The sequence below is a fragment of the Pan paniscus genome, chromosome 12 (genome assembly GCF_029289425.2).
Source record: "Pan paniscus chromosome 12, NHGRI_mPanPan1-v2.0_pri, whole genome shotgun sequence".
In the NCBI taxonomy this organism is placed as follows: domain Eukaryota; kingdom Metazoa; phylum Chordata; class Mammalia; order Primates; family Hominidae; genus Pan; species Pan paniscus.
The window spans coordinates 70,869,269-70,884,532 of record NC_073261.2 but is presented as its reverse complement, the minus strand read 5'-3'; the positions used below and the strand labels follow the sequence as shown (position 1 = coordinate 70,884,532).

The window sequence follows — 15,264 nt, the reverse complement described above, 5'->3', positions numbered from 1 at the left end:
AAGAGTCTGAAAAGACTTGTAAACAGGAATATATATATTAATATATATTTTTAAAGTTTTCATTATGAAATATTTTAGACTTACAAATGAAGAGCAAAAATAGTGCAAAGAATTCTTGTACACTCTTCACCCAACTTCTCCAAATGTTTAATCTTACATAATTGAGTAAAATGATCAAAATCAAGAAAATAACACTAGTAGGGTGGAGCCAAGATGGCCGAATAGGAACAGCTCCAGTCTATAGCTCCCAGCGTGAGTGACGCAGAAGACAGGTGATTTCTGCATTTCCATCTGAGGTACCGGGTTCGTCTCACTAGGGAGTGACAGACAGTGGGCGCCGGACAGTGGATGCAGCGCACCGTGCGTGAGCCGGAGCAGGGCGAGGCATTGCCTCACTCGGGAAGCACAAAGGGTCAGGGAGTTCCCTTTCCTAGTCAAAGAAAGGGGTGACAGATGGCACCTGGAAAATCGGGTCACTCCCACCCCGATACTGCGCTTTTCCGACCAGCTTAAAAAACGGCGCACCAGGAGATTATATCCCGCACATGGCTCAGAGGGTCCTACGCCCATGGAGTCTCGCTGATTGCTAGCACAGCAGTCTGAGATCAAACTGCAAGGCGGCAGCGAGGCTGAGGGAGGGGCGCCCGCCATTGCCGAGGCTTGCTTAGGTAAACAAAGCAGCCGGGAAGCTTGAACTGGGTGGAGCCCACCACAGCTCAAGGAGGCCTGCCTGCCTCTGTAGGCCCCACCTCTGGGGGCAGGGCACAGACAAATAAAAAGACAGCAGTTACCTCTGCAGACTTAAATGTCCCTGTCTGACAGCTTTGAAGAGAGCAGTGGTTCTCCCAGCACGCAGCTGGAGATCTGAGAATGGGCAGACTGCCTCCTCAAGTGGGTCCCTGACCCCTGACCCCCAAGCAGCCTAACTGGGAGGCACCCCCAAGTAGGGGCAGACTGATACCTCACACGGCCAGGTACTCCTCTGAGATAAAACTTCCAGAGGAACGATCAGACAGCAGCATTCACAGTTCACGAAAATCCACTGTTCTGCAGCCACCACTGCTGGTACCCAGGCAAACAGGGTCTGGAGTGGACCTCTAGCAAACTCCAACAGACCTGCAGCTGAGGGTCCTGTCTGTTAGAAGGAAAACTAACAAACAGAAAGGACATCCACACCAAAAACCCATCTGTACATCACCATCATCAAAGACCAAAAGTAGATAAAACCACAAAGATGGGGAAAAAACAGAGAAGAAAAACTGGAAACTCTAAAAAGTAGAGCGCCTCTCCTCCTCCAAAGGAATGCAGCTCCTCACCAGCAACGGAACAAAGCTGGACGGAGAATGACTTTGACAAGTTGAGAGAAGAAGGCTTCAGACGATCAAACTACTCCGAGCTACAAGGGAAATTCAAACCAAAGGCAAAGAAGTTGAAAACTTTGAAAAAAATTTAGACGAATGTGTAACTAGAATAACCAACACAGAGGAGTGCTTAAAGGAGCTGATGCAGCTGAAAGCCAAGACTCGAGAACTACATGACGAAAGAAGAAGCCTCAGGAGCCAATGCGATCAACTGGAAGAAAGTGTATCAGTGAGGGAAGATGAAATGAATGAAATGAAGCGAGAAGGGAATTTAGAGAAAAAAGAATAAAAAGAAACGAACAAAGCCGCCAAGAAATATGGGACTATATGAAAAGACCAAGTCTACGTCTGATTGGCGTACCTGAAAGTGATGGAGAGAATGGAACCAAGTTGGAAAACACTCTTCAGGATATTACCCAGGAGAACTTCCCCAGTCTAGTAAGGCAGGCCAACATTCAGATTCAGGAAATACAGAGAACACCACAAAGATACTCCTCAAGAAGAGCAACTCCAAGACACATAATTGTCTGATTCACCAAAGTTGAAATGAAGGAAAAAATGTTAAGGGCAGCCAGAGAGAAAGGTCGGGTTACCCACAAAGGGAAGCCCATCAGACTAACAGCGGATCGCTTGGCAGAAACCCTACAAGCCAAAAGAGAGTGGGGGCCAATATTCAACATTCTTAAAGAAAAGAATTTTCAACCCAGAAATTCATATCCAGCCAAACTAAGCTTCATAAGTGAAGGAGAAATAAAATACTTTACAGACAAGCAAATGCTGAGAGATTTTGTCACCACCAGGCCTGCCCTAAAAGAGCTCCTGAAGGAAGCACTAAACATGGAAAGGAACAACCGGTACCAGCCACTGCAAAATCATGCCAAAATGTAAAGCCCATCGAGGCTAGGAAGAAACTGCATCAACTAACGAGCAAAATAACCAGCTAACATCATAATGACAGGATCAAATTCACACATAATAATATTAACTTTAAATGTAAATGGACTAAATGCTCCAATTAAAAGACACAGACTGGTAAATTGGATAAAGAGTCAAGACCCATCAGTGTGCTGTATTCAGGAAACCCATCTCACAAGCAGAGACACACATAGTCTCAAAATAAAAGGATGGAGGAAGATCTACCAAGCAAATGGAAAACAAAAAAAGGCAGGGGTTGCAATCCTAGTCTCTGATAAAGCAGACTTTAAACCAACAAAGATCAAAAGAGACAAAGAAGGCCATTACATAATGGTAAAGGGATCAATTCAACAAGAAGAGCTAACTATCCTAAATATATATGCACCCAATACAGGAGTACCCAGATTCATAGAGCAAGTCCTGAGTGACCTACAAAGAGACTTAGACTCCCACACAATAATAATGGGAGACTTTAACACCCAACTGTCAACATTAGACAGATCAACGTGACAGAAAGTTAACAAAGATACCCAGGACTTGAACTCAGCTCTGCACCAAGTGGACCTAATAAACATCTACAGAACTCTCCACCCAAAATCAACAGAATATACATTTTTTTAAGCACCACACCACACCTATTCCAAAATTGACCACATAGTTGGAAGTAAAGCTCTCCTCAGCAAATGTAAAAGATCAGACATTATAACAAACCGTCTCTCAGACCACAGTGCAATCAAACTAGGACTCAGGATTAAGAAACTCACTCAAAACCGCTCAACTACATGGAAACTGAACAACCTGCTCCTGAATGACTACTGGGTACATAACGAAATGAAGGCAGAAATAAAGATGTTCTTTGAAACCAACGAGAACAAAGACACAACATACCAGAATCTCTAGGACACATTCAAAGCAGTGTGTAGAGGGAAATTTATAGCACTAAATGCCCACAAGAGAAAGCAGGAAAGATCCAAAATTGACACCCTAACATCACAATTAAAAGAACTAGAAAACAAGAGCAAACACATTCAAGAGCTAGCAGAAGGCAACAAATAACTAAAATCAGAGCAGAACTGAAGGAAATAGAGGCACAAAAAACCCTTCAAAAAATTAATGAATCCAGGAACCGGTTTTTTGGAAGCATCAACAAAATTGATAGACCACTAGCAAGACTAATAAAGAAGAAAAGAGAGAAGAATCAAATAAATGCAATAAAAAATGATAAAGGGGATATCGCCACCAATCCCACAGAAATACAAACTACCATCAGAGAATACTACAAACACCTCTACGCAAATAAACTAGAAAATCTAGAAAAAATGGATAAATTCCTCGACACATACACCCTCCCAAGACTAAACCAGGAAGAAGTTGAATCTCTGAATAGACCAATAACAGGCTCTGAAATTGTGGCAATAATCAATAGCTTACCAACCAAAAAGAGTCCAGGACCAGATGGATTCACAGCCGAATTCTACCAGAGGTACAAGGAGGAACTGGTACCATTCCTTCTGAAACTATTCCAATCAATAGAAAAAGAGGGAATCCTCCCTAACTCATTTTATGAGGCCAGCATCATCCTGATACCAAAGCCGGGCAGAGACACAACCAAAAAAGAGAATTTTAGACCAATATCCTTGATGAACATTGATGCAAAAATCCTCAATAAAATACTGGCAAACCGAATCCAGCAGCACATCAAAAAGCTTATCCACCATGATCAAGTGGGCTTCATCCCTGGGATGCAAGGCTGGTTCAATATATGCAAATCAATAAATGTAATCCAGCATATAAACAGAACCAAAGATAAAAACCACATGATTATCTCAATAGATGCAGAGAAGGCCTTTGACAAAATTCAACAACACTTCATGCTAAAAACTCTCAATAAATTAGGTATTGATGGGACGTATCTCAAAATAATAAGAGCTATCTATGACAAACCCACAGCCAATATCATACTGAATGAGCAAAAACTGGAAGCATTCCCTTTGAAAACTGGCACAAGACAGGGATGCCCTCTCTCACCACTCCTATTCAATATAGTGTTGGAAGTTCTGGCCAGGGCAATTAGGCAGGAGAAGGAAATAAATGGTATTCAATTAGGAAAAGAGGAAGTCAAATTGTCCCTGTTTGCAGATGACATGATTGTATATTTAGAAAACCCCATTGTCTCAGCCTAAAATCTCCTTAAGCTGATAAGCAACTTCAGCAAAGTCTCAGGATACAAAATCATTGTACAAAAATCACAAGCATTCTTATACACCAATAACAGACAGACAGCCAACTCATGAGCGAACTCTCATTCACAATTGCTTCAAAGAGAATAAAATACCTAGGAATCCAACTTACAAGGGATGTGAAGGACCTCTTCAAGGATAACTACAAACCACTGCTCAAGGAAATAAAAGAGGACACAAACAAATGGAAGAACATTCCATGCTCATGGGTAGGAAGAATCAATATCGTGAAAATGTCCATACTGCCCAAGGTAATTTATAGATTCAATGCCATCCCCATCAAGCTACCAATGACTTTCTTCACAAAATTGGAAAAAACTACTTTAAAGTTCATATGGAACTAAAAAAGAGCCCGCATCGCCAAGTCAATCCTAAGCCAAAAGAACAAAGCTGGAGGCATCACGCTACCTGACTTCAAACTATACTACAAGGCTACAGTAACCAAAACAGCATGGTACTGGTACCAAAACAGAGAGATAGATCAATGGAACAGAACAGAGCCCTCAGAAATAATGCCACATATCTACAACTATGTGATCTTTGACAAACCTGAGAAAAACAAGCAATGGGGAAAGGATTCCCTATTTAATAAATGGTGCTGGGAAAACTGGCTAGCCATACGTAGAAAGCTGAAACTGGATCCCTTCCTTACACCTTATACAAAAATTAGTTCAAGATGGATTAAAGACTTACATTTTAGACCTAAAACCATAAAAACCCTAGAAGAAAACCTAGGCATTACCATTCAGTACATAGGCATGGGCAAGGACTTCATGTCTAAAACACCAAAAGCAATGGTAACAAAAGCCAAAATTGACAAATGGGATCTAATTAAACTAAAGAGCTTCTGCACAGCAAAAAAAACTACCATCAGAGTGAACAGGCAACCTACAAAATGGGAGAACATTTTCGCAACCTACTCATCTGACAAAGGGCTAATATCCAGTATCTACAATGAACTCAAACAAATTTACAAGAAAAAAACAAACAACCCCATCAAAACGTGGGCAAAGGGTATGAACAGACACTTCTCAAAAGAAGACATTTATGCAGCCAACAGACACATGAAAAAATGCTCACCATCACTGGCTATCAGAGATATGCAAATCAAAACCACAATGAGATACCATCTCACACCAGTTAGAATGGCAATCATTAAAAAGTCAGGAAACAACAGGTGCTGGAGAGGATGTGGAGAAATAGGAACACTTTTACACTGTTGGTGGGACTGTAAACTAGTTCAACCATTGTGGAAGTCAGTGTGGCCATTCCTCAGGGATCTAGAACTAGAAATACCATTTGACCCAGCCATCCCATTACTGGGTATATACCCAAAGGACTATAAATCATGCTGCTATAAAGACACATGCACACATATGTTTATTGCGGCACTATTCACAATAGCAAAGACTTGGAACCAACCCAAATGTCCAACAATGATAGACTGGATTAAGAAAATGTGGCACATATACACCATGGAATACTATGCAGCCATAAAAAATGATGAGTTCATGTCCTTTGTAGGGACATAGATGAAATTGGAAATCATCATTCTCAGTAAACTATCGCAAGAACAAAAAACCAAACACCGCATATTCTCACTCATAGGTGGGAATTGAACAATGAGAACACATGGACACAGGAAGGGGAACATCACACTCTGGGGACTGTTGTGGGGTGGGGGGAGGGGGGAGGGATAGCTTTAGGAGACATACCTAATGCTAAATGACGAGTTGATGGGCGCAGCACACCCGCATTGCACATGTATACATATGTAACTAACCTGCACATTGTGCACATGTACCCTAAAACTTAAAGTATAATAATAATAAAATAAAAAATAAAAAATAAAAAAAGAAAATAAACCTAGTAAATGCCACTAATTCATCTATGAACTGTATTTAAATTTTGTCAACTGTCCCTATGTGCCCCTTTTCCTGGATCAGGATGCTATCAAAGATCACACAATGCATTTATTTATCTTCTTACTCTTTAATCTGGGATAGTTTCTTAATCTTTCTTTATCTTTTGTGACCTTCACAATTCTGAAGAGTGTATACCCATAGTTTTGTAGAGTGTCCCTCACTTTGGATTTGCCTGATGTTTCTTTTTGATTAAATCAGGTTATATATGTTGGCCTCATGACTGCAATATTAACTTGGATCACTTGATTAAGGTGGTGTCTGCCAGACTTCTCTACTGTAACATTATTTTTCCCTTTGCCATTTAATAAATATCTTCTGGGGAGATACTGTGACACTATATAAAAAATCCCATTTCCCCTTTTAGCCCACCAATTTTAGCATTTGTGAATGACTCTTGCCTGAAACAATATTTACTATAGTATCTGGCAAATGGTAATTTTGTTTCCATCACTTCTTCATCATTTATTACTTGGAATTCTACTGTAAAGAAGAACTTCCTCCACTCTCCCAGTGATTTATTTATTCAACTTGTTATCACTCTGGACATAGGGATATTTGTTTTATTCCACGAGTTACAACCTATTACTATCATTATTTATTTTGTTGCTTAAATTGTCCCAGATTTGTCTTGGGATCCCCTTCAAGTTGGCTCCTATGTTTCTTCAACATGCCCCATCATTTTTTCAGCATTTACTTTTTGACATCATGACATGTTCCAGGCGGATCTTGGTTTTTCTCTGTTCCAGTCCTGGAACCAGACATTTCTTCCAAAAGTTCTGGTTTTTATTTTCTTTTATTCTTTTTTTTTTGAGATGGAGTCTTGCTCTGCTGCCCAGGCTGGAGATGACGCAACCTGGGCTCACTACAACCTCCACCTCCCGGGATGAAGCGATTCTCGTGCCTCAGCCTCCAAAGTAGCTGGGACTATAAGCTGGGACTAAAGACGTGCGCAACCACAACCGGCTATTGTTTGGTATTTTTAGTAGAGATGAGGTTGTGCCATGTTGCCAAGGCTGGTCTGGAAATCCTGAGCTCAAGTGATCCTCCCACCTTGGCCTTCCAAAGTGCTAGGATTATAGGTGTGAACCAATGCCCCCGGCTGCCTTGATTTCTTTCCTTTTCTTTTTTTTCTTTCATAAAATTGCACATATAAAACAAGATCTGGCATCAAGTATGTTCATTGCTAGTGATATGCCAATACCTGGAGGTAGGTAATATTTTATCTGCATTTCATAGAAAAGAAGGTGAGGCATGAAGAGGTTAATGCGGCTAATTATTTATTAGGTGCTAGAGCCAATATTTGGACCCAAGCAATCTGACTCTAGAATCCATGTTTTTGTTGTTTTTGTTTTTTTGAGACAGAGTCTCCCTCTGTCGCCCAGGCTGGAGTGTAATGGCATGACCTCAGCTCACTGCAACTTCCAATTCCCAGGTTCAAGCGATTCTCCCTGCCTCAGCCTCCCAAGTAGCTGGGATTACAGGCATGCACCAGCACACCCAGCTAATTTTTGTATTTTTAGTAGAGACAGGGTTTCGCCATGTTGGCCAGGCTGGTCTTGAACTCCTAACCTCAGGCTATCTGCCCGCCTCGGCCTCCGAAATTGTTGGGATTACAGGCATGAGCCACCATGCCCAGCCTCTTAAAAGCTTTTTAGTAACTGAGAGAAGTGGAAAAATCATGGTGTCCACATTGCATGTGGTCACTACTTGACCTGGCACTTTATATCTGACAGACACTATGTGGAGTGAGCTATTACCAGCAATCTGTTCATGCTACCCTCCAGTAGGCACAGCACATAGGATATGTTCCAACTAGGCCATAGGTCTCCTCAAGAGCTAAACACTACATATGACATTTGTTGTATCATTTTACTGTCCACAAGACAGAGATATATTTATCAGGGGCCTCATTCACCTGGAAAATCTCTGAGCTTCTTACCTATAGGTGGTGATTAAATGGGTAAACAAACTGTTTTTCCTAGTCCCAAATTCACCCGATTATAATTAAGGAAATTCATTTTGGTTGCAACATTCACTGCTATATCATATTGGCGGCTTTTTAAAAAATCAATGTTAGCCTACATTTGCTTATAAAAATCTTCAGGTTTCCATTTTAGTGGTATCGCTTGAGGAAAAAAATCCAGAAAATTCTGATGCCAGCTATTCTACATGGTTCCCTCTACTGAAAAATATAAAGTGGATCAAAGTTTATATACTACTAAATCTTAATGCATAGAAAGCTTGAATATTTCTTGTTTTTCATAACATCCAATTTAACACACATAAGCCAAAGATCCCAAGTATAGAAAGGCAGGAAAAAGAGAACAGGAAGGGCAGAGGGGGCTGTGGCAACTACAGTTTTGGGCAGTTTGGTAACACCCCTTCTTCTGCTGCTGCTTTAATAAGGTATAATTGACAAATTTGAATTGTATATATTTAAGGTGTACCACTTGATGTTTTGAAACATGTGTGCGTTGTGGAATAATCACCAGAATCAAGCTAATTAACCATCACCTGACATAGTTATGTTTTTGTGTGTGTACATGATGAGAACACTTCAGATAAAATATACGGAATGCTTAGCAAATTTTCATGACATCCTTGTGCAAGGGCCTTGCTAATCTTCTCTGCATTGTTCCTATCTTATTTTATTTTATTTATTTATTTATTTTTGAGACAAGGTCTCACTTTGTCACCCAGGCTGGAGTGCAGTGGCGCAATCTTGGCTCACTGCAACCTCTTCCTCCTGGCTTCAAGCGATTCTCCTGCCTCAGTCTCCTGAGTAGCTGGGATCACACGCACGCACCATGACACCTGGCTAATTTTTGTATTTTTAGCAGAGATGGGGTTTCACCATGTTGGCCAGTCTAATCTTGAACTCCTGACCTCAGGTGATCCACCCGCCTCGGCCTCCCAAAGTGCTGGGATTACAAGTGTGAGCCACGGCGCCCGGCCTAGAATTCATGTTCTTGACCACTATGCATATCTTACTAATAAAGATGAGGAAGCTAGCACAGTAGAAACCAATCTTACCCATATACAAGTGCAGTTTTCTAACTAGAGATGTTAAAGAATTAAATGTAATACATAAGTAGAAAATGCATAAAAAGAATTAAACGTAAAATCTCAGATAATAAAAAAAAGGAGAAACTATAAGTGAATATTCAGTCAATCTCAGGCTGAGAGAAAACTCTGTGAGAACACAATAGTGCACTCCCCAGCTGCATCACTCACTTTAGGATATGTCCCCGACGTTAGCTGTGGCAGGAACCAGTTAAAAAAGGAAATTGGCACTGTGTGCATTTTTTTCTCAGGAATCAGTCCTGTCTTGTCTGACTGAACTCCCTTTGCATTGCCTTCTCTGTCAGAATGATCAATTTGAATTAGAGCTTTCTCTTTTTTATTGCCCTGTCTAAATTTGGCACCCTGTCCCTGGACTATTGGTCTTGGCATCACTGACCCAGAAACTCCATAGGAAACTGACCTGGTAATTATTCTCTTGGCTCCATTCACCACAGCCTCAGGCCCACTTCCAGGCCAGGGACTCAGGGCCCCCCATCTGCCTGAGGCAGCAGTATGTGGTCAAAAAAAGAATAGAAAACACACATCCAAGGAAACATAGGAAAAGATGGACAGGCTTGATTAAACGATAAAGTGTAAAATGATTATTCTTCAAGATAACGTAAAATTCTATGATTCTATAGACACATATGTCCATGCATACATATGATAACTGACTTCTCAACTGCTAACATTTCTTGAGTACTATTTGCCCAATACTACTCATTTTTCTATAAATTTATATTTTGAAAAATGTCAAACTTACAGGAAACTTTAAAGAATAGTACAACGAGGCAAGGTGCAGTTGTTCACACCTGTAATCCCAGCACTTTGGGAGGCTGAGGCGGGAGGATCACTTGAGCTCACGTGTTTGAGACCAGCCTGGACAACAAAAGGAGACTGTCTCTACAAAAAATACAAAAATTAGCTGAGTGTGGTGGCGTACGCCTAGAGTCCCAGGTACTCGGGAGGCTGAGGTGGGAGGATTGCTTGAGCCCAGGAGGTTGAGGCTGCAGTGAGCCATCATTGTGCCACTGCACTTTAGCCTGGGCAACTGCAAGATCCTGTCCCAAAAAAAAAAAAAACAAAGAAAAAGAATAGTACAATGGACACCTATATATTCTTCACCAAGATTCAGCAATCAAGAATTGACTTTTCCCATCAGATTTTAATATTTCTTGTTTCTACCCAAAAATTCATGTGTATTTTGCATCTTGTCACAGGCCATATTTCAGGGGTTCCATAACCACTCCTAGTTTGGTGTTTTTTTAGAAACACTCAAAAGGCTCAATATCAGGTTATATTCATGGCTAAGACTTATTACAGCAAAAAGTAGACAGCAAAAGTTGCAAAAAGAAGATAGGCATTGGGTAAAATCCAGAGAGGTCAGATACACGCTTTCAAGTTTTTTCCAACCAGAGCCACACAAGACAATCTTTCCTTCTAGCAGAATCTCTCTACCCAATGCAAGTCTCAGGGCCCAAGGCTTTTATGGAGGTCTGGTCACATAGGTACATTCTACTACATGACCATCCTTGGCAACTGAAACTCAGGACCCTAATAATGAAACCTGGCATGCATGATCAGTCTTGATGTTTGTGCAAAGCAATTCTGACAAGCTAGTAGGTCATGGTTCATTGCTCTAGGTGCATACAACAAAATCATCAACGTTAGCATAAAGAACCTTCCAAGGGCCACATACCTAGGGTTGACCAACAGTCAATCATGGGTCCAGGTTTCCTTGGAGATATGGAAGGACAGAGCAACCAGAATTGCTGTGTAAACTTCTCATATGATACCTTTGTTTGTTATGCTCCTGCCATTTGAATTGCCTTTTCCAGAAGCCTAGTTCAAGTTCCACATTCTCTCCAGCACCTGCCCAAGGCCCTTCCTGGAGCAGCTACTTCCTAAACATATGCTCAGTGAAGGAAACTTGAGTGATGTCTTCACAGACCTATTCAATCTGGGGATCTCTTCCTTTTCAGTGAATTTTCCCCTTATTTTATAATTTGTCATATAATGCCTAGGAATAGCTCTTGTGTTATTATCTGACATTGCCATTTAATTTTTCAAGTTTATATTTTCTCCTTAACCACATGCTAAACAACAATCATCTTTCAGTTCACTTTGTATATATTTTGCTGCTCCTAGAACAAAATATAACACACACTTAATAAATATTTACTGATATTTACTCATGCTAATTGATAACTGGTTCAAAAACTACCCTCCTACAACTTAGTCTTTAATTAATATATAAATAATAAAGAGTTGGGCATGGTGCCTCACACCTGTAATCCCAGCACTTTGGGAGGCTGAGGCGGGAGGATTGCTTGAGGCCAGGAGTTTGAGACCAGCCTGGGCAACATGGCGAAACCCTGTCTCTACGAAAAATACAACAATTAGCTGGGCATGGTGGTGGGCGCCTATAATCCCAGCTACTTGAGGGACTGAGGCAGGAGGATCACTTGAGCCTTGGCAGTCGAGGCTGCAGTGAGCTGAGATCATGCCACTGCACTCCAGCCTGGGTAACAAAGTGATAACCTGTCTCAAAAAAAAAAAAAAAAAAAAAAGTGATAAAGAAAATGAGGCTGTTTTAACCCAGCTAACATCTAGGTTTGACGATTGGGTGAGAGGAGTCATTGCAACAGTGGTGGTCTACTAAGTTGGTTTATTGCTGCAAGAGAAGCCTGTACATCACATACTTCTCCATACTCAAGTCCCTTGCTTGGGCAGTTCTACAAGCCATCAGGAGAGCGCTTGCAACTAATTAGAATGGTGCCTCTCAAACTGTAGCATGCACTGGGAGCACCTGGAGGGCTTGTAGGACACAGATTTCTGGCCCAGCTTCCGGAATTTCTGATTCAGTAGGTCTGGGGTGGGACCAAATAACGTGCATTTTTAACAAGCTCCCAGGTGATACTGATTCTGCTGGTCCCATACCGTACTTCAAGTCGCAAGGTCCTAGTATATCATTCACACACTCAACAGTATATATTTTCAGTACTCTAAGTGCAATTCTTAGCAAGCAGCTAGACCATAGCAGAATTTTGACTTTATCACACACTGTTCCACCTTTATATGTCTTGTCTACTTACACACAGCCACTATTTTTCATATAAGAATAGTAATTTGTTTTTGCTATAATGACACTCCTCTTCAGAATATATTCAGTGATGGAGTTCCATGCCAGAAAATTGCTGTTTATCAATTATTATAACAGTTTCTGTTATAAAGACTTAAAATTTCAATGGATACCATCCGTTGATTTTAAAATCCACACTGCTATAAATTAGTCATCATAATATAATGGTCAAGTATCATATCACAATTTACTATTGTCTGGTAGTGTTCTTGAAACTTAACTTGTTCTCTTTGTTCCTCTTTGAAGCTTTTTTTTTTCTTTTTTCTTTTTTTTTTTTGAGACAGATCTCGCTCTTTTGCCCAGGACGAGAGTTAAGTGGCATGATCTCAGCTCGCCTGCAACCTCGCCCCCTGGGTTCAAGCGATTCTTCTGCCTGCCACCATGCCCATCTAATTTTTGTATTTTTAATAGAGACAGAGTTTCACCATGTTGGCCAGGCTGGTCTTGAACTCCTGACTTCAGGTGATCTGCCCGCCTCGGCCTCCCAAAGTGCTGGGATTACAGGCGTAAGCCACCATGCCCGGCCTCTTATAAGCTTTTTAGTAACTGAGAGAAGTGGAAAAATCATGGTGTCCACATTGCATGTGGTCACTACTTGACCTGGCACTTTATATCTGACAGACACTGTGTGGAGTGAGCTATTACCAGCAATCTGTTCATGCTACCCTCCAGTAGGCACAGCACATAGGCTATGTTCCAACTAGGCCATAGGTCTCCTCAAGAGCTAAACACTACATATGGCATTTGTTGAATCATTTTACTGTCCACAAGACAGACATATATTTATCAGGGGCCTCATTCACCTGGAAAATCTCTGAGCTTCTTACCTATAGGTGGTGATTAAATGGGTAAACAAACTGTTTTTCCTAGTCTCAAATTCACCCGATTATAATTAAGGAAATTCATTTTGGTTGCAACATTCACTGCTATAGCATATTGGCGGCTTTTTCTTAAATCAATGTTAGCCTACATTTGCTTATAAACATCTTCAGGTTTCCATTTTGGTGGTATTGCTTGAGGAAAAAATCCAGAAAATTCTGATGCCAGCTATTCTACATGGTTCCCTCTACTGAAAAATATAAAGTGGATCAAAGTTTATATACTACTAAATCTTAATACACAGAAAGCTTGAATATTTCTTGTTTTTCATAACATCCAATTTAACACACATAAGCCAAAGATCCCAAGTATAGAAAGGCAGGAAAAAGAGAACAGGAAGGGCAGAGGGGGCTGTGGCAACTACAGTTTTGGGCAGTTTGGTAACACCCCTTCTTCTGCTGCTGCTTTAATAAGGTATAACTGACAAATTTGAATTGTATATATTTAAGGTGTATGACTCGATGTTTTGATACATATGTGCACTGTGGAATAATCATCACAATCAAGCTAATTAATCATCACCTGACATAGTTATGTTTTTGTGTGTGTACATGATGAGAACACTTCAGATAAAATATATGGAATGCTTTGCACATTTTCATGACATCCTTGTGCAAGGGGCTTGCTAATTGTCTCTGCATTGTTTCTATTTTATTTATTTATTTCAGACAAGGTCTCACTTTGTCACCCAGGCTGGAGTGAAGTAGTGCAATCTTGGCTTACTGCAACCTCTTCCTCCTGGGTTCAAGTGATTCTTCTGCCTCAGTCTCCCGAGTAGCCGAGATCACAGGCGCACACCACCATACCTAGCTAATTTTTGTATTTTTAGTAGAAACAGGGTTTCGCCATGTTGGCCAGGCTGGTCTCAAACTCCTAGCCTCAGGTGATCTACCTGCCTCAGCCTCCCAAAGTGCTGTGATTACAGTCGTGAGCCACCACACCTGGCCTGTTCCAATTTTAGTATATGAGCTTCCAAAGTCAGCACCTTATCCTTCTTCTCACAACAGTACTCACCAACCCACAAAACATAAGGCCAGCAACCCAGATTTAGACCGAACCTCAACTTCCTGGCCAGAGGAATTATCCAAGGATTATGATTAGGGCAGGTGACACAAGTTGAGAAAATCCAAGTTCTTCCCCAGCAGGTACTCGAGGGGCCCTTTGGCTCTGGGGTCACGGAGCTAGAGGAAGTGAAGCCAGAGGGGCTTGCACGCCTCATGAAAAGGCCTAGCAGAAATAGAAGTGAATGAGGCCAAAACCCAGAGAAACAGACCTGTGAAGATATACACACAAAGCAGAGGGACAGAGAAAAAGAGAGAATGAGAAGACCTTTCAATGTCCTTGAGTCCCTGGGTTCAGAGTAGCTATGGTCAGGGACTTCCCTATTCTCCCCAGGAACATGAACCACTAAATATTGCTCTTTGCTTAAATTATTTTGAGTAGGATTTCTGCTCCTTGACTAATAGTAAGGCATATTACATTTTATCTATTTCTGAGTAATGGCAACTATTTTTAAAATCAATCTTACTCCCACACCTAGGAGGAAAAAAATACTGTCAGATATAAAATTAGGTTTAAACATTATTAGCTAAAGGTGTCTGAGATTTTGTCTGGAATTCGCTGGTAAAAATGCTATTTTGAGGTGAATGTGTGTAAATTAATCCATACCCTAGGGACAATTATTTAACATTTTTAACACCCAGGTCAGGAGTCTACACCTGAGGCAGGGGTGATTAACT

At 41.0% G+C, this 15,264-nt stretch overlaps 1 non-coding gene and 1 pseudogene across 1 annotated transcript; both read right to left on the bottom strand.

The window, feature by feature from the left end:
• Positions 1–9,005: 9,005 nt before the first annotated feature.
• Positions 9,006–9,109, bottom strand: LOC112438939 (U6 spliceosomal RNA). Its single transcript, XR_003027256.1, has one exon. It is a non-coding gene; the product is annotated as a U6 spliceosomal RNA (small nuclear RNA).
• A 4,988-nt stretch (positions 9,110–14,097) lies between these two features.
• Positions 14,098–14,196, bottom strand: LOC112438945 (U6 spliceosomal RNA; annotated as a pseudogene).
• Positions 14,197–15,264: the final 1,068 nt, after the last annotated feature.